The sequence below is a fragment of the Lathamus discolor genome, chromosome 4 (assembly GCF_037157495.1).
Source record: "Lathamus discolor isolate bLatDis1 chromosome 4, bLatDis1.hap1, whole genome shotgun sequence".
NCBI lineage: Eukaryota > Metazoa > Chordata > Aves > Psittaciformes > Psittacidae > Lathamus > Lathamus discolor.
Window position 1 is genome coordinate 35,577,114 of NC_088887.1, and position 26,473 is coordinate 35,603,586.

At 48.4% G+C, this 26,473-nt stretch overlaps 1 long non-coding RNA gene across 2 annotated transcripts; it reads right to left on the reverse strand.

The window, feature by feature from the left end:
* Positions 1-22,197: 22,197 nt before the first annotated feature.
* On the reverse strand, positions 22,198-24,394 carry LOC136013330 (uncharacterized). 2 transcript variants are annotated; one of them, XR_010612226.1, is made up of 2 exons: positions 24,040-24,394; positions 22,198-22,437 (listed from the first exon to the last, which is right to left on the reverse strand). It is a non-coding gene; the product is annotated as an uncharacterized LOC136013330 (long non-coding RNA). The 2 variants fall into 2 exon arrangements; XR_010612227.1 differs by lacking the exon at positions 24,040-24,394 and adding an exon at positions 22,827-23,266.
* Positions 24,395-26,473: the final 2,079 nt, after the last annotated feature.

Sequence of the window (26,473 nt, forward strand, 5' to 3'; positions counted from 1 at the left end):
TTTGAAGACGGGGGGAAAAATTGTAGGTACTTATAGAAAGAAGTCTGTTTCATAGTGTACATAGGAGGAGGCTGTGCAGGGAGCCTTCACCATACCCTTCCTTCACAGTGTTTTTGGCTTTGAAATCTAAACAACAGTTTTTTCACTGTTATTTGATTGAAAATTCCCAAGGTTTTCTTTGCTTGTTTTTTCTTAACTTAAAGTTACAGTTCCTTATGAAGAGGACATGGGGGAGAAAACAAACAGCTACTTCTGAGCAGTTGCCATCTCAGTAAAACCCAATGATGCCACAGCCACATGTTGTAGCTCCTGGGATCTCCCTCCCCTCTCTCCCAGATCAATGGCACACCCAGACCCATTGGTTTCCGGGGTGCCCCATCCCTCTGGGACCAGCAGCCTTCAGCTCTCCTGTCTCTGGGGGATGCCCAGTGGCATCATGTGCCCCTTAAATGCATAGGGCCATCTTCTCCCCCCATGCCATATCTTCAAAGGAGTCTCTCGTCTGAAAGCTTTGACATCCTTCTCAGATGCCACAGACAGTTATCTTCAAAACAGCTGATTCCCTTAAGTAAACACAGACATTTAGTTCTGATAGAAGCAGAGCATTGGAAAGCGCTAGCAGTTTCTTCTGTTATCTTTCAGGACTGTCCCAGCAGGGTCCTGCCTTGCCCTGTGCCCTCCCCATAGCTCCTGCTGCACGCCTCCTGCCAAGACCACCAGAAACAGGACAGCGCATGTGCAAGGATCAACTGGTGTGGTTCCTCATGGCATATGGGCCATGAGAAATACATGTGCCTAACGTCAGGGACCAAACATACGGAGTCCTTCTCCCCTCAGGAAGAATTTCGTCCTGTTTGGAAGTGGAAATTCCGGGCCAAAACAGCTGCCTGATATTTAGAAATGACGACCTGTCTGCTCCCTTTGTTGGGAATGAAATGGTCTGACTTTTATCACTGAGTAATACTGCAGTCAGCTGTCTGAAAAGGCTCCCCCTTCTTTGGGATGGCCTCAATTTTCATGCCTGCTTGCTGGAGCCTTAAAAGCTTCTTTTCAGTTGGTTGCAATTAGCACTTTGCGCACATTTGATCAGGTGCTAATTTAACTCCGGGGACAATTTACCTTCCTAAATATGTGCTAATAGTGCTCTTCAGGGGAAAAAAAAAAAAGAAACAAAAAAGGAGAGGGGGGAGCAGAATAGAGAGAAAACACCAGACAAATTATTTTTAACTGGATCAAAATGATGACATTCGTTTTCCTACTCATCCCTGGCTGAGTCATGCAAATCATCCCGAATAGGAGGATATGCAGCAAAGACAGCAACAAGCAGTTTGGAGAAGGCAGGGTTGGAGGAGCACTCAGGGATCTGCACCGTCCTGTGGCTTCCATGCTCCATGGGCAGAGACCTGCACCTCCCAAACCCTTACTTCCCCACCGCTGAACACCCGGTGGCTCATGGGGCAGGAGTCACACAGCATCGCTTAACCCAAAATAGAAAACTATCCAAGAGACATTTATATATGTTCCTTCTACTTGAGGGCATTCAATGCAAACTGTTGCACTGGGGCAACTGAGGGGCCAAAAATATGTCCTTAGTCTGAACAAGTGGGGACATGATGCTATTTCTTACAACAGCCTTACTAAGGAGGTGGTGTAACCAGCACTGCAGCCACATCCTTTTCTCAAATGGCTTTATTTATATATTTAACAGATGTTCTGGTCAATGCTCAGCAATTGGTTGTTGAACCTTTGGTATCCAACATCTAGCACACGGAGGGGTTTGTTTCTCACAGGTCTGATGTGAGTCAGGTTTCTAAAAGGAAGGAAGCTCCCCAAAATCTGAGCAGTGTGAACATCACCGCTCACTTTCAAAAGCTTTTGCCTCTATTTTAACTTACTTTGCCTGAAACAGCAGAGCCCCTGCTGAGCTCTGGATTTGTAGAAACTCTGTAATAGAGTCAAAGTCTTTTTTTCCACCCTCGTTTTGTATGACTTACTTAGGCTGTAGCAGTTCCATCACTGCCTCAGACAGTTATTCAACAACTGAAAAATTTCCTTGCCAGAGAGATTCCTCAATCCAATAACATATTCACAACTCATTTTTTTAACACAGGAGTTTCCTTTTTCTTTTAGACAAAGCTTTATGAGCGTGGGACCAAACCTAGTGGATCTTCTGCCATTTTTCCCTCTGTGATGCCACCTTCCAGAAACTCTCATTTACACTGGGAGTAACCAAGTTACTCTTAAGAGTGGGGATAAACACTTCCAGATTATCACTGTAACACCGGGCAAAAGGGCAGCAGGATCTACATAACTCTCATCAGAACAGCAAAACCACTTTCATTCCTGCGGTCCGGAGGCCATCTGGGATGCCAGCAATTAAGTGCTCCTGCATTTACTGCAAAGCAGAAAGCAAAGAGAGAGTCGAGGCACTGTTCTGGTGCTGTGATGCTCTCTCTTTGGTTCGCTACCATTAAAGTCACTTTAGCCATGTTTGCCAGGGTCTGAATTTCTACTGGGCTGTGGCCTGGGAAGACAGGCTCAGGACTAGCAGTTTTCATGCTTTTTTCCCTTCCTCTAATTTTAGTTTGGCAAACCTTCAGCATTGCTGGCTTCATAATTTCCTTGAAAACCCAGAATCTCCTGGCCAAGGCAGGGTTTCCTGGGGGTACGTGGCAGGGACCACGTGCACAGCCATAGAGAATCCAAAATGCAGTGATGCATTCATGATGCCGCCAGCATGGAGATGCCTGTGGCAGTGCAGGGAGCACCCTGGGATCCGTAGGGAGCCATGAGTCCTGCCAGAAAGCAGGAAGTATGGTGGGGCCAGGTCACCTCTCGCTGGGTGATGGCACCCTTCAGAGGCTGAGGGACTTTGCTCAAGTTGGAGCATCTCTGGAGCTGCCATTTCACAGGGCAACAGTGGAAAAAGGAGAGTAATTTCATTTTGCATAACTTCTCTCCATCCCACAGATGTATTCATTTACGTACCTTATCTAGCTTTCCTGCCCCAAACTATTTCCACATATTTTCCTTACTCTGTTCAAATTGCTTTTACACCGTGTCTAATACCCCACAGGTCCCTGCAATTCACAACTGCTGTTATTTAGTGAAATGTTTTCCTTAGGTCAACAGACTTTCATTTCAGGGTAGCTAATCCTCAGTATATCCCCTGCGGGACGTAGGGCTCTGCTCTGCAACTGAGAGACTCTTTGTCAGGGTAATAAACTGAAAGAAGGATTTAGAAGAAATTACCTAGAAATGGAGTCCTTTGCTATGGCTTTTTATTCCTCCTCCAAGTCATGTTTTCCTAAGGGCTCTTCAAAAATAGGGATCAAGAGTATGTATTAGCTTTGCAGAATGAAACAAAGGCAGCAGACAGATTAGTCTGCCAGGCATAAAGGAGGTTTGGTAGAGAGGAGCATACATGCAAAGGCCACAACAAAGACAAATAAGGCTCTACCTTTAAGTAAAGGTGAAAGAGTTATGTTTGGAGTTTGTTGTCTTTCATATCAAAATGTTCACTTGAAAACAGTTTGTCTAGTTTTAAATTCCTACATGGCTTTCCTAGAAAACTAAAGTTCTCTAATATAGAGTCTTTCTAGCAAAATATGGTTCGTTACCTTGCTTAGCTTGTGACAGCAAAGGATTTGAGTTTGCATGTCTTTCCTAAGAGGCCATTCTTGGCTTGGTAGTACTGATCTCTAGTTTTCATAGAATCATAGAATAGTTAGGGTTGGAAAGGACCTTAAGATCATCTAGTTCCATCTGTTTCCAACTAGATCTAGTTTCTTGTTGCTCTCATTTCAAAGGCAGGCATTTTAAGCAATGACAAGGTGTCTGATTTCCATCTTTCCCATTTACATGCTCTCTTTAAAAAGTAATGTGGTTTTCCTAGTCTCTCTCCATCTCTACACCTTTATGGCACTTGCTAGTGTCTGGTTATCTCTTACAAAGAGAGATAAACCCAGTTCTGAGACAAAACATGACCACTCAGCAGCGTTGCTGCAGTTTGCAAAAGTATCTGTGGCTTAAGGAAGCTCTTCCCTGGCAGTCAATCCAGAAATGCTGAGGCCCTGCAAGGCCCTGCAAAAATGGATGACCTTTGACTCTTACAGGTACCACTGCCTTCTGTTGACTGAGCCCAGAACACAACATCCTTCTGGAAACCTCAGCAGTGCAGAGCTCTCAAGACCCTGCACTCTGGGCACTAAGAAGACTTCATTAATGGATTAACAGAAGTATTCTTACAAGCTCCGAGGGCCATCATAATTTCTCATGTCAGAGGGCACATACAAAGCACAGAGGTGAAAGGAGCTCCTGGGTCACTGAATTAATGTCCCTGCTGCAGCAGACAGCTAAGGGGCATAAGTCTGTACATAAATTTACCAGGTTGCAGCCTGCGGATGCTGGAGGGCATGTATGTGTGCATTGCGGCCTCTCTTGCACTTCAGAGAATCTCCTAGGACCTCTCCAGGTCTAAAAAAACCCAACCTAACTTCTAGCCCACATGTTTTTCTGATTATCCTAACTCATTCATGTTAGAAAACAAGGCCAGTGCAGGGAGATCTCTTATTTCCTTGTATTCAGTGTGAAGATACAGAAAAGGCATAAGCTCAGGTCTTTCCATCTCCTGAGAGGAGGTCACTGTAAAAGTCTGCTGTGTGCTGGTGCCAGAGTCAAGTCACTTTACTAGAAGACCGGTAGTACGCCAGGTGTATTCCTGTTGAACTCTCAGAAGTGACTGGTACAGCACTGACTGCCTCACCTTCCTCTAATGGAGATGTCATTTTAGGATAGGCCTAAAAACATTTCAAGATCAGGCAATTCTGTGAAAGGCAGAAGTTAGCCTGATCCTGTGGATGACTTTCAGCGGACCCATGTATCTTCCTCCTTTATTATCAAACTTGTAATTATTTTTTTCCTGAAACAGTTAACCTGAGCCTGTGTGCGACTGAGATCAGTTTAACACACCTGTAACTTCCCTGCTCTTGTCCCAGTCTTTACTACACACGTTCTTCTCCAGCCATATGATGCTTGTCTTTGATGAAGACCACCCCTTGCCTGGTAGGTTTCAGCTCGTCTTTGCTGGGGTGCCTATGTGCTACTTTGATATAGAGAGGTAAATGCAACACTGCGCTCTTGGCATGCCACTGTTAACACACACACTCATCTGCAGCTGTGCTTTTTTAATGCTATATATAATTTCCCCGAAGTCAGGCAACACAAGCTGAAATGAGTGTTTAACAATGTTTATGGTTCATGCCCGCCATCTGATTTGTCTTCCTGTCAGCCTGGCCTCTGCCAATATTGTCTGAAGATAATTTTCCATTTTGGTGAGAAGCTAATCTGTGAAAAGGGGGGGAGGAGGAGACCAGGAGAAGTGGGGTCTATTGACAGAAGTGCTGTCTCAGAGAAAATGCAGGCAGTGATTTCTTGCCTGTTATCATAATGAGAAAACGAAAGTCAATACAAAGCTGGGGAAAGTCAAATGTTGCGAGATTGCCTGTGTGTTTCTCAGTCAATAGCCAAACCTTTCACCTTTGATATTTCACCCGAGACTGTAGCTGTTTGGATGCTGCCTGGCTGCCCACTCTGAGCCTGGAGGGGGTGAGTCAGAGCTGAAGGTGCCAAGACTTGGGTTTGGCAAGGAGCAGGAGGGGAGCAAGGAGGCAGAGGGGGGAGCCACTTTGCACTCCTCACTCCCATTAATTATTTTATAAAAGGAATCTACAAAATAAAGAGATTATGTAAGAAAGAGACTGCTATTGGAATAAGATTAATCAAACTGCAAGGAAATTCATGGGATGGTCAAGAGAACTGTGGCTAAGTACCCTGAGCACAGACATCTTGGTGCCATTGGCTAGTTAAAGTGGGGAGAGGAGCAGCAAAAGGGCTAGAGCTCCCTTAAACTTTGTGCTACATGGAACAGCCCTCTCCACCCTTGTGCCACTGGTCCATGAGTCCCAGAAGCAGTAATTGTAGCTGGGTTCAGCTTTTGTGGGGGTGATGAGGTGAGCATCTCCCTTTTTGAAGAGGTGTTGCCAAGGACCACTCCATGGCCTCCTCCCTATTTCTTATGAGAGCCCAGAAGGACCTTGGTCTCATCTGGATCAACCCTTCAGGAGTTTCCCAGCTCTATTTGGGAAGCTGGGTTGGCAGTGAGGGTAGCGGCAGCTTTCACTGCCAGGCCTGGGGTACATTTAAGTGCTGGTTGTTCCCACTGATCACCTTCTTCTGCATGGTTCCCGTGTTCCACTGGCCAGATTTGTTTATCAAAACATGGGTGTTTCCATCCACCTTTTTGCACAAACAAGTCTAAAACAGGAGACCTGTTTTTTACAGACTCGGTGATCTTCCCGTCTGGCAAGGGAACAAGAGGAACAAACAAGAATGTGGTAATGTGACTGGCAAGTGGGGACAGCCCATGTGGCATGTCATGTCAGAGGTGTAAAAGGGATAGGCATAAACCCTGAGAGGCCTCAGCTGTACCTAATCCAGTAAACTTCTTACTCTGGTGGTACTGATGTTCATTTGTTCTCCAGGAGCTTCCTTAGCTCTTGAGTTCTCTTGCTTCAGGTTGCCATCAAAGTACCAACTTCTAGAGGAAGTTTTCTGTACTTAAGACCTCCGCTGGCTGGAGTCCCTACAAATAAAACAGATGTAGTTCAAAGTATGGTATTTGGCCATCCTGACAGTAACAAACAAAATGTAAGGGAGCAGAGAAAGAAGCACAGTCCCACTAGGTTCCCTGACAGCAACCTTCCAGTGGCAGGACGCTGCTCTGGAGCCCATCAGGTGGGGAGATATGGATTTCATGCACAGATTGGATTTCCTCAGTATGGCATTTTATTCTTCCTGCCATGCTGCCACAAAGGCCCTCAACATTAGACTTTGGGGTCCATCCCTGCCAGGCTACTGCAAAACTGTATGCTGGGCACGCTGAGGATGCTGGCGCCCCCCACCCTTCTCACCCAGGTCACCCAAGTCTCATCTGACATTGTGCAGATCCTCTCTGCCCTGCTTATGAGAAGTGTGAGAGCTCCTTGCTCCTGGCTTTGAGAGAGCAGCTGCCCGTGCTCCCCTGGAGGCTGCCTGCAGTGCAGTGAGAGCTATCTGCAGGCAAGTTTTACTGTTTTAATTTTTCCTTAATGGAACCATTTTTCCGATCCCACCTCCTGCAAAGCCAGCTGACTTACTCGTCCTGGGCTCCAAACATGCAGGGCTCACTGGAAGACAGCAGCCGTTGAGCAAGTGCTATAAAATGAATTACACTCTACAGCAGACTCTGACATATTTGGTCCTCCTGAGGCCAGATGTGAGTGCCAGGTCCTTATGCTGAGATTTTTCCCTTTTAGCAGTACAAGGTTCCCAGGTCACAACTGCTGTTACAATACAGGGTAAAGCCATGTTGAAGTCAGTGATGAAATTACCACAGATCATGATGCAGACCTAGGTTATATCCAGGAGTTTTATTTATCCCTGCTGTTCATCTTATGGGTCTCATCCTTTAGCATACGCATATGCACACATCCAGATATGGACACTCAGAGCATAAAATAGAGTTATTTTAATGCCTGTTTAGTTATAAGGAAACAGGCCAACTCCAGATGAAGAATCCTTTATTTTCAAGTTCCCAGCTAGTTTTGCTGTGGTGCGGTGTTCCTTACCTTTAACCAGAAATGATGACACATGAGTTACCACTAATATTTCTGATAACAGATTACATGTGGGAACATTTCCTTTCCTTTCAGTCTGATAAATCAAGGGGGAGAAACTGTGTGCCTGTGACCAGAAAATGAATATCTGGGCATTTTTGCTTCACTGGGGCATGCAGAAAGCTCGTGTTTTCCCTTCGTTCACCTTGGATGCGGCTCTCAAATAAACGGAGGCATGCACATGGTGAGCAGGGTGCCAGTGGCCACGGGTCACCCATGTTTCTGGGCTGCTGCCCGAGACCCCAGCACTGCAGATGGGCACGAGATGCCCAGTCCCTTGCCTGAATACCTGCAATGGAAATTTGGCCATGAAACTCCTGCTGACCCTCACCCTCAGCCACTGTGTACAAAGCACACTGAGAGCACACAAACAGCTCTCAAACAGCTGCTTGAACCCAGTGGTAATGATCTACTGATACCAACAGCGAGACATCAATCATGTGCAGCTGTCCTTGCAGTGACACAGGACTGGGGGTATTAATGCTGCAGCCAAGGCATTTCAACAGATGGTTTTACATGGGCTTCATACCACCCCTTTGGCTTATCATCAAAGCAGCAGCGCCTGTTTTGTGCTGACTGCTGCAAGCCCCCAGAGAATAATGCTGTTCCAGTCAGAAAACAGCCTTGCCACGTGCCCAGATCTTGGAGGAAAGCCTGGGCAGGCAGCAAGTGCATGGGGATCAAGTGAGACCCCCACTAACCCTTTCCCTTCAAGCCCAGATGCTGCAGTAAGCATCTGTTGCTCCTCTGGCTGGCTGGCTGAGGACCCGGCAAGGAGAGACTGCTAGCTCAAGTGGAAGAGGTGCAACACGAGGCTTGGAAATACTCATTATAAGTGGGTTTTCTTCTGCATAATGATATCATGAAATAAATCAGGAGGGAGCATCTCATCCTTGAATCACTGTGGAGCCCACCTGTGACATGACTCATGGCCTTGACGACTTGCTTAGGATGACTGAACCTCAAGAGGCCCCTGTGATTAAGCAGCCACCAGCGCTCGTGAAGTGCCCTGACTTGTCAGGACCCCAAATATAGAAGGGTTTGGTCAGACCTGGGGAAAGTTTTGATGAATAAAGATTTCCATGGGAGCCCACGTTTGCCAGCAGCAGGAAGAACAGTGATGCTCCCAGCCCAGATTGGTCCCTAATTTAGCTAAGAAGGAAGATAATCTAAGCACTTCCAGCATGAGTGCTAATGTAAACACCCTCGCCATCTGCTTTGTTTGCACACGCGCACACTCAGTTTATAAAATGCCACTTCTCCCCTGTTGCATTTGCAAGCCACACATGCCGCTGCAATAGGAGAAGCTGAGCAGCAGGAGCAGGGGCTGTCCCCAGCACAGGTCCCAGTCTAGATCCGAGCGGAGGTGGGCTGTGTCCATGCTGTTTTGGGTGCCAGCTGTCGCCCGCTCTCTGCTCTTGCTAGGGAAACCACAGTTTCATCAGATGGAGTGTTCAGTGCATGACCCCATCTTTGTCCCATTTCTGAGGGGGTTTGCAGCCTTGCTCTACTCCAGCCATTGAGATTGAGCTCAGAGGAACCAGTGCAGTCAGGCAATGTTCCTGGATGGTTCTGGGCATTCCTGCAGTGCCGGATCCTGGCATGGCCTAGAGTCACATTGGGATACCCCAGCCCAAAGCTCTGTTCTGGCAAAGGGAAGGGCTGGGGTTGCCTCCGCCAGTCCACATACTGGAGGGATTAAGATGCTCTTCACAGACATTTTGGCGTGACTGCAGAAAGCTGTGTCCTTTAGCAAATGGTAAATAATTGACACTTGCTCTGCTGGCAGGCAGCACCCCCACGGGCAGCTGGGTTTGTCATTTCACATCCCCTCGGTGGCTCTAATTTCAAATTTACAGCAACATGTGCCCAGAGAGCTGCCAGCCACCTCCCAGCATCACAAATGCTTATTCCCCACTGCCCTGCACTGTGACGGGTGAGGAGTGAGTGACATCTCTGCCTCTGTCACAGGTCTTCTCTTGACCTCCTGTGTGGGAGAACAGAACCTTTTTGTTCCTTTCCCTCTGGTTTGTGTTTTTCCCATTTATTATTATTTAGACGGGATAGCTGGGGACAAGGGCATTTCCAGTGCACACATTGAGCTGCAAGACTCCCATTAATGTAAATGACAGTTGCACAGATGAATCTGTGCAGATCCTGTCGAAGATTTACCCCTGGGGTTGTCATTTTGCCAAGACTTCTCCCTCCCCCTCAAAGCCTTTGCTGCAATCATTGCATGAAGAGAAAATTGGAAGTCTCTGTACAAGAGGAATGAGTGGCTCCCTTAGGAAATGGGAATTTGTGAAGGGCAAGTGTTACAGAGGGACAGGCAGCCTGGGGAAGGAAGCGCCTGACTTTCCCCTTCCAGTCTCGCTGTGCCATCCCAAGGCACAGGGTTTTTGTGGAGACACCGCAGATCCTTGTGCTGTGGAAGTGTTAAACCAGGATTGGCAGCAGACATATATGTATATCTTTAAAAAACCTCATTTGCAAAACAAAATCTGCCCAGAACATTCCTCATCCCGTTCCTTCTGACAGCTCACGCTCCCAGTTTCAGCAAGGGCTTTGGGTCACGTAGGACTCTCCCTCTCTGTGGTAAGCCCAGAGGAGGATGGGGGCCGTATCCCCACGCTGCTACATGGTGCCTCTGCAACGCACCCACACAGGATGGATGGGGCCACTGGGCAGCGTTTCTGCCACGCTCTCCTTGAAGATGGTCTTGTCCCGGGAGTGCTCTCTCCTCCAGCAGGCGCTGCTGGAGGAGTTATTTGTCCCTCTGACACCAGCCATTAATTTCGAGGCCAGAAGGAGGCATTACAGTTGGCTAGCATGACCTCTGATACAACACAGACCATGATTTGTGCGTCAAGCCCAGGACTTCCTTTGTAGATCTAATAAATCTGTGTCAAAGCCAGTCAGTCCTGATTTAAAGGCTGCAAACCGTTGCACCGTGTCCCTGGGTAAGCTGTTGAGGTGGTTAATTATCCTCGGGGTGTAAATGCATGTCTTTATTCCTGATGCAGGCTGGCCTGTCTGGGCGCTCAGGCACACGTGCGACAGCAGCATCGTGTCTTGTCTCTTCTTGCTGGAGTAGCAGGTCCACTGGGCACACGGCTCTGCCCACTGTGGTCGAGTCACCTCCTGACCTTCCTTCTGGCAAGCCAAACAAATTGCATGTCTTTAGGCTGATTGATCAGCTCACTTCTGAGAGACACAGCTCCAGGGGTTTGTTTCTGTGCAGTTTCTATCCCTTTTGCAGAACGGTATCACGCGGGCCTGAGTCAAATGTAAAGTGGAAGAGGGACAGGGAGCTTTGCCACACATCTTCTTACAGCCACCCAGCTTCTCCCCAGCTTGCCAGCCAGAGCTCAGGATGAACAATGGCGTAGGCCAGGTTAGGAAAAGACAGACTGCAGGTCATCCCCTACCCCTTGGCAGCTTTGCTTTGCTCAGGAAGTGGGGAAACAAAGTTTATGACCCTGCTCAGATGCAGGCCCAGATCTTGCTGTCACAGATGCCAGGCAGAGGCTCAGCATTTCTGGACTAAAAAGCCTATCTGGACCAAAAAATCCAGTGTAGCCAAAATCAGTAAATGCCTCCACCAGAAAGCTGCACATGTGGCTAGCTGGCATTTGCTGCACGCCATTTTACAGTTTCCAGGTTCCCCTGGTGTGAGCAACAGGCCAGCTCCGAGATCTGCATCCAGCTGCCCCTGGAAAAGCAGAGCACATTGCTTACACCTCTCCAGCTCAGCCAGGGGTGACCCGCACCCATTCCCCAAAGCAGCCCACCCCGTGCTGTGGCCAGCAGGTCGAGGGAAGTGATCGTCCTCTACTCGACCTGGTGAGGCCACATCTGGAGTGCTGTGTCCTGCCCTGGGCTCCTCAGTACTACTGCTGCAGCTACTGGAGAGGGTCCAGCGGAGGCCACAAGGATGATCAGGGGTCTGGAGCATCTCCCTTAGGAGGAGGGACTGCAGGAGCTGGGCCTGTTTAGTCCAGCAGGCTGAGATTTAATTCATGTAAATACCTCAAAGATGAGTGCCAAGAGGATGGTGCCAGACTTGTTTCAGTGGTGCCCAGTGACAGGACAAGGAGCAATGGCCATAAACTAAAACACAAGAAGTTTCACCTCAACACGAGGAAGAACTTCTCTATGTTGAGGGTGGCAGAGCACTGGGTCAGGTGCCCAGGGGGGTCGTGGAGTCTCCCTCTTTGGAGACATGCAGGGCCCGCCTGGCCACGTCCCTGTGTCACCTGCTCTGGGTGCCCCTGCCTTGGCAGGGGTTGGACCGGATGATCTCCAGAGGTCCCGTACAACCCCAGCGATTCTGTGATTCTGTGAAGTCCTTCTGCCATGGGAAGAGAAAGCTGGTTACCGAGGAAGTGATTGCTTCCACTAGCTGGGTTCAGTGGAGCCGGAGCCTGTTAACACACAGGGTTTATTCAGAACTGCTCTCATTTCCTGAGTGAGGATCAAGGGGTTTGATTTTCTTTTGTTTGGCAGAAGACAGATAAACTACTAAAGGGAGTGTTACTTCAGGCTGCCAGGTTGATCTGCGGGGAGCTGGAGAAGCCTGCCTTGCACTGGGGAGGGCAGGAGGTCAGCTTAAGTGGAGGATTCTCACAGGACCAGTGCTTTAAAAGCAAACAAGAGGCAATAGTGAACTGGCTATTAGATCTTGAATAAACCTTCTACTCTTGAGGGAAAAACCAAATTCCTCTAAAAGGGTCAAAGATAGTGGAATTAGTCCGCATCTTTTCACTGGAGGTCATTGCATCTTCCCAGCTGCCGCACGATGGAGTGCTCTGGGGTACTTTGGTGTTCAGCAGCTGATCCTTCATCACCCCCATTTCAAGTTTAACACTAGACTGTGGGTCTAAGAAGTTCTTCTGCTTCTTGTTCCTGTACTCTAGTCTGACCCACCCCCTGCAGTGGGTCAAGGAGGTAAAGTGATTCCCAGGGTAGGTACATCGTATAGTGGTGGGCTGTCATGTCAGCAAGAACCCCTCAAAACATAAGATGTGGTAGGAAAGATTTTAGATTGGATATAAGGAGGAAATTCTTTCCTGTTAGGGTGGTGAGGCACTCGAATGGGTTGGCCAGGGAGGTTGTGAATGCTCCATCCCTGGCAGCGTTCAAGGCCAGGTTGGATGAAGCCTTGTGTGGGATGGTTTAGTGTGAGGTGTCCCTGTCCATGGTAGGGGGGTTGGAACTAGATGATCTTGAGGTCCTTTCCAACCCTAACAATTCTATGATTCTATGAAAAGGAAATGATCAGAGAGGAATTTAACCAGACACCTGGTCTTTCTTCCCTGGAAAGGAAAGCCTTGGGAGAGCTGCAGATTTGCTCAGAAAAGTCCCCCAGTGTCACTTGTCCCCAAAGAGGAGTTGGTGACTTTGTCAGCCTGCACAATGAGGATGTGCAGGGGCTGCCAGGTGACCACAGAGGAGGCATCAGTGCAGCCCGGGTCTCCAGTGCAGGGATGGTAGAGAGTTTGCACACACATCTTTGCTGTCGGGTCATCATGAGACAAGGTACAGAGAGTAGCTACAGCAGGGCTGGATGATCTGGGATGTGGTGGCATGGAGGATGGGAACCAGGTGGGGGGATTATTTGGCAGTACTTTCAGTTTTGTGCCAAACTCAGCCCTCTACAGCTGATCTCAGAGCAAAGCTGGTGCATGCATACAGAGGGGCTTGGAGGGGAGCTCAAACACTCCTTTTGTCCAGGCCTGGTTTCCACACCTCTGCAAACAAAAAGAAGTGTGGCTGGAAGGTCAGCTCTGTAGGGCCTTGGTGTCCTAGAGTATTGAGACCCAAGGTACCCATGAACCTATGATGTGCTGTCACGCCACAAGCTCTGCTGTTAACTTCAGAGTACCTAAGAGACAGGAGAAAAGTACAGTCCCCGGGCAAAAGGTGATCATCTCTTGCCTGTTATTTCCTGCAATTACTTTCCATTTACTCTTCCTTTTGATGCCTCTGTTGTCACTGTCAGAATAAAAAACTAAGCCACGTATGTGTAAAAGGACAAAGCTTTCTGAAAGCCAAACTGCAGCATGGGGAGAAGCCAGCGGCTATTTTCAGTGCAATCACAGGTTCCAGAATTTCTCCTCTGCAGGTCCCAACATCCACCCATAGCTGTCCTATTCTACTGTATAGGTCATTTTGACCACCAGGACACCTTTGGGGAATGTGAGGTGCAGGAGGAAACTAGGGAAGATCCCCTCTCAAACTGCACTTGGACAGCAGATATGTTAATGAAAACCTCTCACAAGAGACAGCAGTGCCATGGATGAAGTAGACAACAGGGCAGGAGGAGCCTTTGTAAATTAAACAAAATAAGCAGAAAAGGTAGCTTGTGGGACAGCTGGCACAGGTAAGAGCTGTGTCTGTCCTGATAACACCATTTTAGGAGCACAGCAGAGATCTGCACTGCCCTTCCAAGGAGGCATTTTGATGCAGAAGCTCTGTCATTCTCAGCTTCCTTTTCTTGCCTTGCCCTGGAGATTCTAAATTCTCAGGTCGTGAGTGGGGCTTTCCAAAGACAAGTCTGAAATTAACCATACCTTGTTTATTTGCCCCAAAGTACAGGCCAGGATTCATTTGCAGATTTAATACTAGTGCTTAGCTGGATGACCCTGTTCTATCAATTTCTATAGTTCTGCTTACAGATCATGAGTTTAAAATCATGGGACTGGACAGGATTTCCTGGGTTATTGTGTCGCATCTTCTTCTGTCACACGTAGCTGTGTTATGCAATCCCCTTCACAGACTTGCAGAGCTCCAGCTTAAAACTAGGCAGCACTTTGCTCCTAGGATTCCTTCAGGAAAGCCTTTGCAGAATTTCATTCCTCCAGCAATTATTAATTCTGTCATTTCTTGTCTAAACATAGTCAGGAATAGCTTAGAGGCATTTGCTCAATTTTCAGCATTATCCTCAAGCTTAAATAACTCATCTTCCTTCTTAGTGGACATGTTGGAAAAAGCGGTTTTGAAGAGTGGCCACATCCCCATGCAGCCCCCCCAGCTGCAGGGAGCTGCCAGGGTCCATCAGGACACAGGGCTGAGGACTGAGCTGGCACTCGGAGATGTCCCCAGCAGCTTGGGCATAGTCCTGAGTGCTGTGGTGGTCTCAGCGTGTCCCCATCCCCTGACACTGCTCTCTCCAGACCCTTCTGGAAGTATTCTAGCTGATGCTGCCTCCATTTGCATTTGCCTCTTCTTAGCCGTGAGATGCTTGTGGCTCAGAGCCATCTCATGCTTGAGTGATCTCTCTCTGCTGCTTTGTGGATGAGCTGCCAGCATATAGCAGAAATTCTTGTTTCTTGTGTCCAAGTACATGGCGGTGCATTTTTTACTGCTAAATTACATCCCATTTGTCTCAGTCTCATCCTTAAGGGCACCCAGATCCTCCTACATAATATTCCAACCCTTATCAGCACTAGCAGTGCCTCCCAACTTCACGTCATTACTGCTCTCTCTGCTAGGGTCATTTAAAGAAAATACAGATTAAGGTAGCATTCAAGACATCTCCTTTATGAACTCCACCAGGAGCTCACTGCCAAATTTTAATTCTTCTTCCAGCACAGCCAGTTTTCTACCCATTGGCTGGTTCTTGACCCAAACTAAATCTCTTCCAGGACACCTCAACTCTATGAGCACATTCCTGCTCGGCAACAAGGAATCAGGCAAACCTGGTCTCCCCTCATGTCCTGACTGACTCAAGCGAGTCACGCACAGATTACAGCTGGGAAACCTATCCCCTTCTTTGTTCCACTCTTCATGCACTGTCTTCTGTTTCTCCATCCTTCCTGCAGTCTGTCCCAGCACCTTTCTCCTGCAGAGGCCAGATAAACTGGTGCATGGCTACCCATGTAGTGTCCCCCAGTCCCTTCTCCTTCCCTGTTCCCAGCTATAATGTCGGCTCTCCTCCTGTCCTCTTCCACAGTTGCTTGGTGGCTTCATGAAAAGCCGCAGCTATCAGCCTTACTATTGCAAATGGTGGTCCTTTTCCATGCACCAGGTTGGAGATATCCTTGTCCCCTTGACCTGATGTATTCATTCTTTATGTGTCTCTATCAGCTGACAAATCCCAGATATTTGAATCCATTTCCCTTTACCTCATGCTGTCCCAAACAGCTGCTGCTGACAAAAAGTTCATGTTGGAGTGATGAAGTATTTAGTTCACGTTGGGCCGATGCTTAGACTACCATAGCTAAGCCCCATGATCTTAAGGCCCTTTCCAACCCTAACTCTTCTATGATTCTATGTATTTCCTCCGGTCAGGTTCTTCTTTACTGCTCTCCCTTTTTTTCCTTGTTGGTCCCCCTTGCATTTTTAATACTACCACTGTTAAAGTTTCATAAGCTCGGGCTGACATTTTTATGGGTGTAATATTCTTACAGTTCAGAATGTTTTTTCAATATTATGTTTATTTTTTCCCACATTCAAAACTCCTTCAGATGGCATAATGGAGGTGGCTTTAAACTTTAAAGCAAGGGAAAAAAATCTGCCTTCCTTCTCCTCTCCATTTTGGAGCTCTGAAACTTTAATGACAGATGCAAAGAAGGCAGGAAAACAGAGGAAAAGCAATAGGTGACTAATATTGCTGGGAAATGAACTCCGTGCCATCCATTCTGCCTGATCTGGCCCTCCTGAACTTGTTTGGGAGTTACTTAGAGCCAGTTGCCCTCTCTTACTGCACTGTGGGAAGCTGAAAGACCTCAGCTTTTTCAAGACCCAAGGTGGATACCTCCTGCAGTCCCTAAAGTGATTTCCACTTGCAGCTTGGGAAATATCAGCTATGCCATGCATGGTGCGTAAACTGTACAGCAAAAGAGGTGGGTGCTGGCAGGGGTGGATGAATGGGAGTCATAAAGGTTGTGCTTCAAGCTCTGTCGGCCTCCTTGAAACATCCCCTAGAGATGCACCTGGGTAGAGAAACAGATCTGCTGTGGTACGACAGGTACCCAGGCCACTTACTTGAGAGAAGGATGGAATATGATCTCTTTAAAATCCCCATCTTTTTGGCTTTCATCACATTGCCCAAGGATGAGTCTGATTTCTTTAAAACAGAAACAGAGTGGTGACATTTTTTACTGCTATGGATTATATCTCCTAATACATATTCCCTTTACAGAGTAGATTGTACATCACTCATCTGGATGCATAAGGCCCTGAGAAGTGATGGGAATTTGTGGGCTGCATGGGAACACCCCTGAGGTACACAAGGAAAGGCATTAGATAAAGTGAATATATGGCAATCTCTTTCTACCTGTTTTATAGGAAGCAATTACGGAGCTTTCTCAGTGCAGGGGGAAGTAAACCTGTGCTCACTCACCAAATAAAACCTTCCTTCACGGTAGAGCCAGCTCAAATCCCATGCCCTAAAGGGCCCCACATCATGAAAGTCCATTTTTCTTGTCCTGAACCATTTCCAGCCAGCCTGAGGTGCTCAGCTTTGAAATCATTTCAATAGTGGTTTCCTTCCAGAATGCCAGCGCAGCTTCTTAAACCACCTTACCAGTAATTACCAAGTCAGCTTGCAGCAGATCTGGGTCATGGGCGGTGCTGTTCCAGAAAATGAGACTCAGTGAGTTACATGATCAGCAAAAGGTCATGCAGAAGAGCTGTAGCAGAGCAGCACTTCCCCACACACTAAACCCAAGTCTTTGCCTAGTCAACATAAGAAAATGCAATCAGTCACTGCCTACAAATTTGCTTCTGGGCAGACTTTGGTACCCTTAGCGTTGGCTGACACTCCTGCAAAACACCAGTTTTCCACCTCTTTACGGTTCTGTGCAATTGTGGCTAAAACTAAGTAGAGGAGATCATTCAGCTATAAAGAGGGGAAAGACAGCTTCTTTGACTTCCATTTTTCAGTCATGTCTCCTTCAATTTCCCCTGAGGGAGTTATCTCAGCATTTAAAGCTTAACTCGGACATCACATAGCACCGCCATGCATACATAGTTCCCATGCTGCCTTCATGTGAACGCACCTTTCAGAGCCTCTTACAAAGCACAGCACAGGCTGGTGGTGTTTGCTACCATGAGACACCAGCAAAGCTCCTTTTTAATCACCGTTTTTCTGTGATATGATATGCATCTAACTTAGAGATGTTTGCTGCATGTATCTTAACAGGAGCAAGTTACTCCTGTGTATGTTGTAGACAGCAGAAGGCTGTGTGTGGGCCTTAAAAGGGATGCTAACCAGCCTGGTGGTTTGGGACATGTCTGTGTGCTCTCTGAACAGGCAAAGCATCTCTCTGGACTGGCACAGATGTGGTGGGATCAAGAGCAGGGTGATGACCCTATGACCACATGTGTCCCCACAGCTTTACCTGGTTGTGGATGAAGGACGGTGATGCATTCAGGTGATGGTCCCAGTTCCTCTGCAGAGATATTTACATGAATGCAAGGCAGAGATGCATGGAATGAGTCTGTGTTTCTCTACAGTCACAGATCTGGTGAGGACAACTTGCTGTTCATCTGGCTGACCTGGAGAGCTCCATGTCTCTCTTCTTGGTGCTTTGACAGCCAGTACCTCTCAGGACATGGAGAAGCCAGGGCTTCCTGGGGGCTTTTCAGCCCTCAGGCTTGTGACAGACACCTCCAGGCTCCCCAGGGCTCCCCACAGATTGACAGCTACAGCTTGAGTTATCTTCACTTCCCAGGGCCTTTCTTTCCCTCCCAAGGCACCCCTTGATCTGCCTGAGGGAAAAAAACCCACATTTTATTTATGGGAGAAATAATGGGAGCTTGGTGAGTAGCTTCATTCATTTTCAGTCAATTAGCAATGGTTAAACCAATCATCAGAAAACCAGGCATGGATTTAAAGCCTATGTGGGTACATTTACCAGAACCAATGCTCTATAAATACAGCTACAGCTTCCATACACACGGTGGTAGTAATGTAATTTGTGCACAGGATTTGGTAGGGTGGTTGTTTGTTACACTGGCTTGTACTGCAGAAAATGTTCGTGTCAAAGCTTTGTGCCTCTGAAGTAGCTGGAGAAAGATCATGAAGCCTTGGAAATGTTTCCAGGCTCCCCTGGACTCGCTGTCTAAACTCAGATCTCATCCTGTCCGTTTTGCTGGAGATACCCCCTGACCGAATCCCACTTGCTTGTTCAGTTCACACCTGATGGAGGTGATGCTCTGGCTACACATCACCTTTAGTGAAAGGATGTCTCACCTCAGATGTCCCCATGCCACTTGGTTCTGACATCTAAAGATTGGTTGGACAGAGGCAGCCAGTCTGTCCCCACCAGTGGCAGCAAGAGTGGTCAGTGCTACCTCTCACAGCCAGGACAAGCTGGCATCCTTCTCCTGTGACCAGCTGCAGAGGCAAGGATTTTCTCCTTTCCTTATGTCCACCCCATTATGCCTTTCCAGAGAAAACCAGAGTGGGAGGCTTCTGCTCTGTATCTGCATCTTCCTCCTTGGCAGATGATGAGACATGGTCTGATTTTCTATTTATCTGAGCCCAGATGGGGTTTTTCACTTGCACAGTGTTGAACAGGAAAGTGTCTTTGCACATCTGTAGCCCATAAGTCACACAGTGAAAGGGTGAAGTGTGGAGCAGGGATCCGGACCTTGCCTGCATAGTCTCTTGTGAGGGCCAGGACACAAGGAGTGCCTCACCCCGGCTATGGGGTTGGCACAGAGTGGGGACACTTCTGCTTTGGAGCTTGGAGCTGGAGGAGCTCATGGGCAAGGATTATCCCTCTCCTGGGCTCCTCCTGTCTGCCCCATAGGAAATATAGGAGGGCTTTCCTGGCCCATCGCCAAGCACAAAAGCAGTGAAAGGCTGGAAAGGCTGGAAAACTAACTTCTCCTTTCTCCATCCCTGAGCAGGTGCAGCTCACCCCATGTAATGTGAGTGGGATTGCTCCCGAGTTATATCAAGGCTCAAACCCTGAACCCCTGGTCTTCCATAGACTCCCAGGGCTCTCACTGGGGCTTTTCTACAGCTCTTCTTGCTCTTGAGAGCCTGTGACTTCCAGCTGGTCCTGCAGCAGAGTGTCAGGAGGCACTCAGCATCCCTGGGAGCATGCAGCCAGCTGGAGGAGAGCAACCTGCGGCTGACGGCTCTGGCTCCTCTGACTCCTTACACAAGCTCTCGGCTGCAATACTTCTCTCCTTTAAAGAGCAGGGTGATGCTCTGGAGGACAGCTTAGCTTATCTAAGGCAGGACTGGAGCAGGGCAGCCTGCAGTCTGGCCGGGCCTCAGCTGCCCTCGGGAACCTTATGGGGATCCTGACAGGGCTGATAAATGCCAATAAAAGGAGGTCAAGCGCAAGCAGTTACTTGCAGATTTGTTTATCCCTCTGATTTCTAGAGGTGCACAGAGAGTTCACACGCAATCTGCACAGAGTGCTCTTTATAACAACAAATAGGAAGACCCTGGCTGTTCAAAATCAGCTTCCCCCCAGGTCTATTTTAGCCCATTGCCTTAGCAGCAGCTCCTCTGAAGCCGGGACTCTGCTGATGCGAGTTAGTCACTTCTGTCCCTCAGCAGGCGTCTCGGTAATTTTCCCCAGCCGGTTGCGTCAGCAAAGCCCTGCACCAGCAGCGCTCCCTGATTATGCAAGCTACGTTCACAGATATGCTCAGGGTTGGTCTTTTTAACCTTTATTCACCAGCTCATCACAGAGAAAGCTGCAATAAAGGTTGTGCTGATAGAGCCCGGTAATACATTGACAGAAGGAAAACAGCATTGGTAATAGATTGTATTTGTGGAAAATCAAACGAAGAAACAAAGAAGCCAATTGCAGCCTGCATAGGGACAGCTGAAGCTGTAGCGATCTGTCTCTTGAAAGGAAAGACACACTTTCCTCGTTCATCCAGGCAAAAGCAAGGGCAGGGATTTTATTCGGGGTTTATTTATCAGCCAAATGCTTTTCAGTCATGAGTTCTGCAAGACTGAGCTACCTTGCTGGTGCTAGTAAGATACCCTAGAGCTTGCTCACAGATGGTGCAGGAACTCCAGAATTGCAGGATAGAAGCCTTTGACCTACTCTTTTGTTACACAGTCCCCTTTTTTTCTTATTTTTATGGCTATGTTCATTTTATCTTTGTGAAAGGGCACTGGAAGGGGGAAGAGGTGAGCAGTTTTCTTCACCTGGAGCTTCTGGAAGTGTTTTTATTCACTTATCTCCAACATCTCCTCAGTTGTCCAATCCTGATCTTCATCCTGCAGAGCCACAAAACCATCTGGGTTGGAAAAGACCTTCAAAGATCACCTAGTCCAACCCCACCATCATGGACAGGAACATCTTTCATCAGATGATGGGGCACCCACAACTGGACAACCTGTACCCATGTGGTAGAATAACAGGGGACTGGGATAAAGTCACTTGCCTAGGTCTCCAGTTGAAAAATTCCGCTTTTGACCTTCCCTCCTTGCTGACTGCCAAGTCATCTCTCCTGGTCCTTAGCATGGATTGTCCTACAAGCAGACTCCTGCTTGTGCTGGGACCTAAATCCCACCCTATCCCATTGCTGAGGTATGAGATCCCTCCTGTCTTTAGCACTGAAGTGCAGGGGGTGTCATGATGGCCTCTCCTCTTTCCTCCTTGCCCCAACAAGCCAAAGGGTGGGCACGAATAACCTATGAAGGGAATGAATATATTAAAATCCTGTGCAGTGGGTGTTTTGCCATGTAGCCCCAATGCCAACTCCAGTTCAAAATGAATCAGCTCATACTGTGTGATTCTGATGACTGCTCAGTTCCGGATCAGGCGCTAAATCTGACTGTAAAGAGAAATAATTGACTGACTGATTGGCTTTTCTTAGGGCGGTAAGTAACTATAGAAACTCCTCGCCTGTCACACTAAGGTGTAGCAGAGCTCTATTCGGCTGATTGGAGCCAGATTATGTCAGCCAATAAAGCAAAGTTTGCAATAGGTGCTCAGTCCAAAATACCATGTGCTCGTGTTTCTCTGTGGATACCAGGATTGCTAAGGTAATGCTGGAAAAAGGAGATAAAATCACTTAATGTCTCCAGCTGTGAGCTCACAGCAGACGGAGGAGAGGGGGGCCAGGGCCAGGGCCCCGCTTTGCAGGAGGGATTGGGCCAGGACTACCATGCCCCAGGCTGTGCATCATGCTTAGCCTTCCCTAGCTGGTTACTACTGCACCAGGTCCATCAAATGTCAATCCATATGTTAATACCCTTATGACCGAACTTGAGAGGTTCATGTTAGCCATGGTGTTGGAGGGATGTGGAGCTGAGCCCAATAGTTACAGGTCCACGTTTTTCAAATTGTTTATAGGTCCCAAACCCTTGTGGTCCTGGGCTGAAAGAAGCTGGCAGTAGATTCGTGCTCCGCTGGGCAAATATTTCAGCCCAAGGAAAAATCCAAGCACTTTCTTTTTGACATTTTAAAGGAAGCTGTTTGCTGTGGAGACGTTTCAAGGCTTCCACAGCATCACTAAAGAGAATAAAGAGGAGAAAACAAAAGACAGAAACAAAGCATTGCAAGGTATTTATTGTAGATCGAATTAAATATTTTAAGTAACTCAAAGTCATCAGGGTTCCTCTTTTTGCCAGACAAGAAAGGCAGTCCTTTGCATCCATACACAATGACACTGTCTTTCCCTTCTTTGGCTCCGCCAGCAGAGTCCAGCAGTGACACAGCCTGGGACTGTTTGCCCTGGGGGGAGAACTTGTAAATAGCAGCACTCTGACGGTGTATGCAGGGAAATCTGGAAACTGCAAGATTTTGGAAATGTTATCTCAACCAGCGCTCAGCACATGGGGAAACCAACAGACAAACCAACCAACAAGTGCGGGGAAAGGGTAAGGTGTGCTGCAAAGCCTGAGAATTACTCGTGTGTGGTCAAACCTAGGTAAATGCTGGCTGCTGGTGAGAAGGGCAGGTGCTGCCTTATGCCCCTGAGAAGCCGTGTAGGTCAAATCTTTCTCCTCCTCCTTCCCATGTGCACATGCCTGCGGTCCCATCCCTGTCCCCCACAGCAGCCTGCAGCCTCCCTCCCAAACAGCAGGGCAGTAGGTAAAGCTGGAGGCTTAAACTGTTCATGCCAAGCCAGTGATTAGCAAGCAGCATGCCGATGTTTACAAGGGGGATCAGGACAGCTTACCTTGCAAGCCAACAAGAAGACACCGAGCCTTGCAGGAGGGGTTGGGCCAGGGCTACCATGCCCCAGGCTGTGCATCATGCTTAGCCTTCCCCAGCTGGTTAGTACTGCACCAGCTCCATCAAATGTCAATCCACCCCATAAGGGTATCAGTGGGAGAGGAGGCTTCAGAAGAGCTTGGTCCCACCTGAGATCCTGCTAGCACTACATCAAGACCCAAACACAGGAGTAGTGAGACCAGGAGAGTGTGTCTGGGGCTTGAGTCTGCATCTGAGATGCTCCCTTCATGGAAACCATGCCTGTCCCAGGAAGCAGCACCCTGAGGAAGGCTGGCCTTGACCAGGTCCCACGCTGACCCCAAGCAGTTTTCTGCCACATGGGCTCTTCCAGCTATTCAGTGTTAAAAACATCAAGCACTATATTGCTTTTGAGGTAGCATGTTCCCACACAGCACTGTGAAATAGTTAATATTAGCATGCTGCATTTGGGACAGGCAGCTTTTTTAACAAATGGAATGTGGTGAAACAGCCCTCTCTTGGCTCTCCAAGCAAAAAGGTACAAAGCAATGAAAGAGACCTCAATGTCCTCTGAACGAGGAAGAAACTCCTTGAACTAATAACTAGCACTTACATCTAGAAGCAGACCCAGTGTTATTGAGAAGATTAATAGCTCCTGTGGCATGGGCCACAGGAGAACGTGTCAATCCATCTGGGGCTGAAGGCAACAGAAATAAAACCCTACAGTATAAGGAAAGCCCACCCAGCTCTTGCATGGGACTTCCTTATCTTTGGTACCTGACACCTACAATATGCATCATGGCTTGGCTGAAGACAAAAAAATGGACTTTTGGGGACTTCCTACATCATGCTGATGCTTCCCATGATGACTGCGTCAGTCCTGCTCATCCCACGGTCAGCAATGTACCACAGCAGGAGCATATCAAATATATTAAATATAAGCACTGATGTAAATTTTCTCCAAATACAGGTTTGACACTACTCTGTTACTCCTATTCGGTCTCCTTTCTAATGAGGATTTTGCTCACACTTAGTAATGCAATTAGCGCACATGCTCAGTTGTTAATAAACCTGCTTACACAGCCATGAGCAACTGCTGTCAAGTGGAGGAGGCGGGGGACACGCACACACAGAGCCACCACCTCTGTGACGCCAAGGTCCCCCCTGCTCAGTCTATTTCAGCTCACTAATGCCATTACCTCCCCTGCTTCTTCTGCATGGAGGGTTTCCAATGCAGATGCCACCTCCTTGGCCCTGACGTGTGTCCTTCGCAGAGCAGGAGGAACAGGAGGGCTGGACCTTGCTCTCACACCGTGGCTGGGTTCAGGCAGCTCCGTGGGGGACATAGGGACACTTCCCAGCAGTCCCATGTGTGGCACAGCCGCTCGTGTGCGATGTGGCAGACCCAGGGCTTCACACGTGGCCTCTCTGCAGCACTGCCAGCTGCCCTTCTAATGAGCGCTAATTCCATTTTCGGCTTTGCTCCGTGATCCCTTCATGCCGCCCCCTGAGCCACTTTGCACAGACGTCCGCTGATGTCAGCAACTGCGGGATGAGGAGAGGAGAGGGTCTGGATGCTGAGGGGGACAACCTCCATCGGGTGGCACTTGGCAGGGGTGCAGATGGTCCCCGGGAGCCTCCCGAATGACGAGAGGGGTGTTATGGATGGGATCCAGGCATGGGATTAAAGTCTTGTGTCAGTGGTATGAGGAGTCGTCTGCCGTGCTCCGAGGCGGGGATTAGTGAGCTCAAACTCAGCATGAAATTCAGGAAGAAAATCTTATCACACGCCAAAACATTTTTTGCCACGTGTTCTAATCCTCCTGGAGGGGACTGAATAACAAGCAGCACAGCCAGAGGGGACCCCACTAGGCTATCTCAGCCCAGGTCTTGGGTAGCAAACATCCACAGACCCAGCTAATCATACCCTTTCCAGCCGTCAGCGCTGAACTGGCTAGAGGCCTGATCCAGCCCTTGCTGATGTCAGTGAGAAGCTGGTCCCCGTGGCTGCGGCGCTGGTCACGTGCAGTGGTGGGCATCCTTTCCCCTCACTCCCTGCTCTCCTCCTGCCTTGTCTGAGCTCCCACAGGGAGCAGCAGGCAGAGGCAAAGCCAGACAGGCGTGGAGGGGAACTATAAACCATTGGCAGCCTGGTTTTGAGTGCTCTCAAGAGCAAAGCAAGCACCGGGAGCCCTCAGGACACAGCCCAGTACTGCTGAACCTTGGCATTCAAGTTGCGCCAGATAACACCACTGCCAGGGCTCAGCATGCAGCTGGCAATGCCCATGGCTGGCTGAGCACTGCTCCAGCTCTGGGACTAGCTGTCCTCACGGTCCATCTCTCACCCTGCCCAAGGGGATTCCAAGGACCCACAAGTCCTAGATTAGGACAGGAGCATTGGAGTAGCCATATTAGTTAATTAATTATTTTTTTCCTAATTATACCCAAAATGCTTAAGGTGTGTACCTGGAAATGTGCAACCTTTCTGTTTTTACATGTGGCGTGTGAATCCAGAGCTAATGTCGTACATTTTCAGTCCCCAGAATTTGGGAGTTTCACACTGCAGTAGGCAGAGTGGTTTTCAGTGGAAAAAGGTCGTAGAATCATAGAATCACAGAATGGTTTGTGTTAGAAGGGACCTTAAAAACCATCTAGTTACAACCCCCTGCCATGGGCAGGGGCACCTTCCTGAATCCAGTGCTCTTGGACTTGTAGTCCCAGCTTTGGTGCCAAAGCCCAAATATAATGCCCCCTCTCCTCTCCCCAACCCCCCACATCTCCTCTTTTTCTCTCTTACAGTTCACACTACTTGCAGCTGAAACCAGCCGTGCCACTGGCTCATCTCTGCATGCAAAGCCATCATCATCCCTGTCAAGACTTGTCTTCCACAAACTGCTTTTTCTGTCACCAGTCAGAAGTGGCCAAGTGACAGGGCAATGCAATATGACAGGAGCCAGGAGTCTTTCGCCACGTACCATGTGCATACACAAATACAGACTCTCAAGCATCCCTTGCTGGACTGTGCTGCAGGACAGCAGCAGGCTATGGGCCAGCCAGGGGAGCAGATGAGTCATGGACACGCTAAGATCTTCATGAAGATTCGCGGTCCTTGTGACAGACAGAGCAAAGGCAACTGGCACTCTAGGTAATTTAAAGATTTTAGAGAACATAAGAAACCAGTTGGGCTTTGGCAATTCACAGTGAGGTTGTGGGTAGCCTCCTCACAGCTGGGAAAAGGGGACACATTCTGCCCTCACCCGTAAGCTCACCCTTCAGCCCTACCCCAGTGCCGCCCCCAGGGGCAGATGTGACATCCTGTTGCAGAAAGGGAATGTGGTCCAGAGGTAGCCTGGCCTTTTTGTGTGGATCCTGAGGTTTGTCAGGGGTCTAAAGATGCCTTTCTCATCTCCAGTGCCCACCTGCACGAAGGAGACGATCAGACCACAGCTTTTGCACATCATACCTGAGAAGTGACTTTGCTTCTGCATGCAATGTAAAAACATTTTGAATCAAGAGGGGAGAGGTAACACAAAGAAAAATCTCTGTGAAAGAACCATCACGGGCAAGACAGAAAGAGAGCTTACCAAAAAGCCATGGAGCTCTAACAGGATCCTTTTGAGCTCGCCATGCACC